Genomic DNA, 6,931 nt, shown 5'->3' with positions numbered 1-6,931 from the left:
AGGTCAGTCAGTCCGGAAAATTGCTAAAACTTTGAATGTGTCCCCAAGTCCAGTTGCAAAAATCATCAAGCGGTATGACAAAACTGGCTCACATGAGGACCGCTGCATGAAAGACTGTTAAATCTTTCAGTGTTTAAAAGCAAGGCTCCATTGTGTAAATTAGCATATTTATGCATAGTGTAGCAGTATTCATGTCTACTTTAAAATCACTTTAAAAAGCTAGTGTTCACAAAGAAAGATGCAGAGTTGCAGTAAGCTGCAATAAGTAAACATACTGATGCCAGTAGCTGTGCGTGCTGACATTGTTCACAAAGGACATTTTACATGCTGGCAGGTTTCTGACTGGGGGACCTGTACCCATTAAGATCATTCTGTGAAATCTTTGTGGGTTAGTTAATGATAGATTTGAACGTTTTCTCCCCTCTTATGCACAGATGCAGCACTGATTCATTCTGTGAGTTATATGCCTTTTGTATTCTTGTACTATTCTTAAGTCAGAATGAAGTCGTTTAACAAACATTCCTATGAAAGTAGTCAGGTGGAGACTGACCAATAATAACTGAAAAAGTATCCAATACACACTGAAGAAGTTGAGTTTTGCACAGTACTGTGTGTATTATCATTTCGCTTTAAATACTGCAGCTATTTAGGGAAGGGAAACAGAAAAAGAACGGTAGACACAAAGTAACTCCTAAAAACTATACAATACTTTTCAAATGATTGTGTTTCATACTGTTGCACCTGCTGACTCCTGTCAGTAGAGGTCACTATATGCATACAGGTGCAATATGGTGGCTTCTCTTTTGCAGTCAGAGGGGTCATGTTTCAAGAATATTTGGAGTAGAAAATAGTTAAGCACACGTGAATATGTATACAGAAATTAAAGAAGGTTATTTCAAATAGTTAATAGTAATGTCAGTAATTGTGTAAGTCTAAATGCTATATATTAATATTAATTAACTCTCTCCAACTGCTCTGTGGAACAAGACATGGCTTTTATTATTATTATTATTATTATTATTATTATTATTATTATTATTATTATTATTATTATTATTTTGCAAAGTGCTGGTCTTATGAATTAATCTTATGGTCTATGAATTCTGTCTGGCACAGTGGTTAGCACTGCTGCCATATAGCAAGAAGGTCTTGGGTTTGAATCCACCATCTGGCTTCTGTGTAGAGTTTGTATGCTGTGTCTGTGTGTGATCTCACTGGGTACTCTCTGTTCCTCCCACAGTCCAAAGACATGCTGTTAGTGGGGTTAGGTTAACTAGTAATTCTAAATTGCCCATAGGTGTGAAAGGTAGTCTGTCTCTCTATGTGAACCCTGTGACAACTAAAGCATTTACTTTAGCATTATATAAACCTTTTTGCAAATTAAAAAAAAGAACAATTCTGGTGATGACAAACACTCACATAGCTGTGACCCCCACTGACCTGGCAGCCTGCCCCTGCTTCAATCTTGTGATAACTTATTGTGAGGTGAATTCTTCTTTCATGCTGATATTGGTAGCACAGATAGTCACGACTAGGCACACTTAAGTTATTTGAACAGCATGTCCAAACCTGGCAAATAACAGCCAGCCAGCTAATCAGTCAGTCAGTCATAGCACACATAATCTGAGTACATATCAGTATAAGTCATATGGGGAGAGAAATCCTTACACTGGGGCTCTTAAAAAGACAGTTTGTTTGGTTTTAACATCATGTACAGACAGGGGTTAAAGTTAGATTTGGCAGATGGGGGGATTCTAAGATCAGGTGCAGAGTGGGGAAAAGAATTATCTATAAATAATCAGTAGAATTTGTGTTGTGAGCCCCAGTAGATTTTTCTTGCGTACAAAATGTCGTTAGCAGACATACTGATGTTCCAATATTGACTTTCCAAACCCGGAACGCTATAAAGTTAGAATAAAATATATAGTTGAGTGAATCTAATCAACATCATCACTTTAAATATAAAATGATTTCTGGTACTCGTGATGTAACCTAGTAACAGTACCTTAGATGTAACCAATCCAACATACTGCATCACTGTAAATTTGATCACAATAGTACAGACTAACTAATTTAGCTTACCTTAACTGCCTGTATCATGGCAAAATGTGTAATAGAATAGCACAAAATTATCATACATCGTTTTTTTCCCCCAAGATATAAACAAATAAATTAGCAAAACATTGTGGTTAGATCTCATGCCGTATTTAAATTCTATACAATAAACGAGGACATTGGATGTAAGAGTTAAAAGTCTCAAAATAATCATCCTTCCTCTCCTGTCCTCTCCATAACCAGTGTGGCACATTAACGTTTTTATTTTGTTTTCAATTTTACATCTGCATCATGAATGCGTTGAAGGTGTGAGTCGTGGGACAATATTTTGTTCTTATTATTGAGCAAGCATCTCAATGCTGTCAGTCTCTGATTTGCAACCATATTCCATGCTCACTTTTTATTTAAGAGTTGATTCTGCTCTATTTCTATTAAACCGTTGCAGTCACTGTTTTAATTATGAAAATGTTCATGGTATCCAGTTGAAGACGCTGTTTACAAAGCTTAATTCGGGAACAGTGAAGTTGACATTTTGACATTGTCTTTCACTTACTGGAACATGTCCAACATCTAGCGTAAAGCTTCATGTTCTAGTTTATACTATAAATTATGTGTTCATTGTTGTTTAGTTAATTAAAGTCATATAAATGTGAGAAACTGTCTACTCAGGGCCCCTGGTATACCAAGTGCTTGCAGTGAACTGAGGGTTTGGCCTAATATTCATTGGTTATTGAGCTAGTTTCATCACACAGACCTAGCAACCCTAAACAAAATAAAATTTAGTTCAGATCCTGGGCTTTTGCATTGCATTGCATTGTCCTACTTGTGGACCTACTTGTGGACCTATTACAAGTGTGCTTCACAATAGAAATGTTTGTAATTGAGAATTGCTCTTTTGAAACTATTTCTGTTTTCTGCTACCTGCGGACAAATGCTCTGCTCTGTTTACTAACTTGTCTCTGTGTGATTAGATGCTAACCATGGATTCTACAGAAGCTTTTTGTTTCTCCCACTCTTTCTAAGCGGTACAGGTGACAGTTCTTGGGCTCTTTCTAGTGACCTTTGTGTCATTTTGAACATAGTTTTAGTGTCAACTAAGATATTATAGTTATGTCATAGTTTTTCTTCATCACTTTTACTTCTTCTGAGTGGTTAAAACGTTCATATACACCAGGGCTCATTATTTAGTTTCAAACCATGCAGATACATATCCTCTGTAATAATGATATCGGTTGTGGATCCTTTCTGGCCTTTGGATTGTATGGCTCGATCCTGGTAAGCTGGACTTTTTATAATTCAGCTGCAGATGCCCAGTCAGGTTGGCATCTGATGTTATGGTGCAGCAGGAGACAATATTCTGCAATGGAAGGTAGCTGCTGTTGGGGAGTGTGATTGTCACGGGAGGGTGTGTGTGAGCTGCAACAATTTTCAAGTGGGTATAACGTGCCAAAGTAAAAAAGAATCTTAAATGCACTAGAGGAACCAAGTAATGAGATGATAAATATAATAACTTCAGCTGTCACTATATATAACAGTTGTAAAGTCATAGTATTACACTTCTGCGTACAGTACATTTGTGAGGAAGTATGGATTTTTTTCTTCTCATTCTGAAGCTTCAGGAGCTGGAGTTAGTGGGACCCAACATTTTTTGCTGGAAGCTTAGATTTTGCTCATGGTGAGCATTCACCATTCTGTATGTCTCCCATTGATATACATTCTTTATGTAGAATAAACACTTCTAATACAAATGATGTTTTTTCTGGGAGGTTAAAACTGCTTTTACATGCTGTTTTCTGTTGATTACTGAGCTACTGCAGCTCAAAACTACATCCAGTACCAGCTCTTACTCTAAAGTCTAAGACACCACATGCTTAAGAAGACTTAACCCTTTAAAACCTGAACCATGAAATAACTACCAGAAATCTTTAATTGTTTGATAATGGAGTGTTTGTTGAACCTTTAGACAAAATATATAAGAATATATCTAATTGTAATCTGCATATACCTGTATATGAGTTCTAATTTGTATCACATTTGCTACATAAGGCATTTTTTTTGCAATTTAGTCATTAAAAATGTGTCATGCAACATGTGTACACACACACACACACACACACACACACACACACAAATGCAAATAAGGAAGCAGAAAAAGTCTAGTGTGTGTTTTGCATGTGAGGGCTCGTCACATGAAACACCAACTGCCTGTTACAAATATTTATAATCAGCTGGTACTAATGAGCAACATTTTTTCTACTTTAAGCACCTCTTCAGGTTTGACAGCCGAAGCATGAACAAAGTGCTGTGGTGTGGAGCTGACATGTCATGTTAGTTGCTTGACGGTAAAGGAGGCACGGCTGAGCCTGTTTGCCACATCTCTCATTACTTTGTATTGTCTGTACTCCCTGCCCTCCACAGCTGTCAGTCTGTGACATATGCCTGTGGAGGGGGATGTTTCACACACACACACACACACACACACACACACACACACACACACACACACACACACACACACACACACACACACACACACACACACACACCTGTAATTGAACAGTTTATTTTCCTTAAATTAAATTTTATTAAATCACCATTATTTATTTTACTATGTTAAAATATCAATGAAATTACAAATTAGACTTTGAGTTAACATGTAAAAAAACATGAAAAACCTGTAACTGCGAGTAATCATATAATTTAAGTGAGAAGCCAGGCAAAGAGTGATTAAAACAACCATTATGAAGACAACCAAGGGAACAGTGTCCCCTGCCCAGCACAGGGTTCAAAAGGCTCCACCCCGGAGCCAAGCCTAGGAAGTGTGCCGGAGGGAGAGTCCATGAAATAGCGCAGCCTAAAGAGGAGACGTGGGCCTGTTCTCCTTTCGTCCCACTACCAAAAGGAGGCGCTGAAGGGGTTTGGTGCAGTGTGTGTTGGATGGCAGCCACGTGTGGAGTCCCGACTATTGCAGCTGGTGTTGATGGGTCATTGAATGTGACCTGTCTGGTGAGGAAGAGCGAGTTAGGTTGGGAGATGTTGGGTTCATCTCAACACACCTCTTAAACCTTGTTCCAGTCTGGAGTTGCCCTCAGTGAGGGCTTGTGGGCTAGGATGGTTGTCCATCTTCTTGGTTTGCTGCCTATACATTGGCGTTTTTACTGGTGGGCAAAAGGTTGTTTCCCTGCACCTTTGGGCCAGCGACCAGATCCTGATGTTGTTTTTGCGCTTATGCAACAAACAACTGTTTAGAGTCGCTGGATGGGGTGCTCAGAGGTGATCCATCTGCTGACTCCATTGTTCTACTGGGAGACTTCAAAGCTCACGTGGGGAACTGCAGTGAGACCTGGTGAGAGGGGTGTGATTAGGTTAAAAGGCCTGCCTGATCTGAACCCGAGTGGTGTTGTCATTGGACAAAATTTTGTCCATAAGAAACACCATGTTTGAACATAAGCACGTCCATAAGAGCATGTGTCACCAAGGTTAGAGGTGGATATTTTTAATTGTATCATCAGAACTGTGACCATATGTTCTGGACACTTGAGTGAAGAGAGAAGCTGAGCTGTCAACTGATCACCACCTGGTGTTGTGCTGAATTAGGTAATGGGGAAGGATAGATCTGTCACACCTTAAGGTATAGTGAGAGTGTGCTAAGAATGCATGGCATCGGGCATTGGTCTGTAAGATCTTCAACTCTGCAAGAACCATTTTTAGTGAAATAAAACAGAGCTTTAGAAATTCGAGTCTGCTCTTGTGTTGTATTTTATGGAGATAAAATACAGCACAAGCCATGTGGTTGGTGTACTGAAAAAGGGTTGTTTTTCCCAAAAACACTAAATGCACTATGCTTAAAATTAGAGATGGTATCTGTTTCCCCAAACCAAACTAAGTGCTGGATCCAAGAGAGAGAGGCCTGAGAGCTGAGGGCTCTCCTTCTCCTTTTAATTTTAGAAACTCTAGGAACCACAAGTATGTCTGATGCTTGAGAGAAAAGTGGTCTATTGGGATAATATAATACTAAAAGGTATAATAGGGCTTCATTATTCAGGAATTAGTGAGAAAAGAAAAAGAAAGGAAAAGAAAAGAAAACACAAGCAAAGTATGGGAAAATGATGACAAAAAGAATTATTGACATGCTGCAGGGATATCTAAATTTAGGGAGTAGGAATAGATGGAGAATAAGTAGTAAGTGTATTGCATGAAGTCCTGCAGCAGTCTGAGCATATAATAGAATAACTAAGGGATAGTTCACAGTCAGCCGATCCAGGCCTAACTATAAACTTTATCGGAAAGGTTTGAATCAAATTTTAAAACTAGAGAAGAGTTCCACCAGCAACCACACAAACCTCGTGAACTCCAGTTTTATTTTGGAGGAAATAGTCACCCAGCTTCAGGAATACTACAAGAATGTTATAATACAAGAAACTGATTCAGGTTATTTTCTTTGGTGATTACATTTCGTCTACGCCCTGGCTCTTGGGATACACTGAGATAGCAGCACACACTGTTACTCAGCTTTAGCAGAATCTTCAGAGTGAGCTGCATAGGCAGCCCTATTAAGGAGTGTCCGTCTTCCACATTCCAGCAGTCCCTTGCCACATGGTCACCTCTCTATTGCTGTTGCTGCCAATTACTTATTGCCCCGCACTGCAGCAAGCTCTTTGCAAGAGGAAGTGTGGCTCCAGGTGACATTCTTCCCCTGCGCAGCCTCAGTTCAACCCTGTATCTCTTTTGGCACCTACCTACTGGTGTGTCCTGTGCAGAGAGAGTCTGGTGAGTATCTTCTGCCGGAACTTGAGAATGAGCTAGCGAGTCCTGTTCCACCTAAACCTGAGCTGGAGGAGTTTCAAACTGCCTCTGCATGACCTTCTCCACTTCC

This window comes from Aulonocara sp. 'chitande type north' Nkhata Bay, linkage group LG6 (assembly GCF_057382095.1).
Source record: "Aulonocara sp. 'chitande type north' Nkhata Bay isolate Kocher_YH1m ecotype deep benthic linkage group LG6, A_spYH_male_GT1.1, whole genome shotgun sequence".
NCBI lineage: Eukaryota > Metazoa > Chordata > Actinopteri > Cichliformes > Cichlidae > Aulonocara > Aulonocara sp. 'chitande type north' Nkhata Bay.
Note: the sequence above shows the minus strand (reverse complement) of the source record.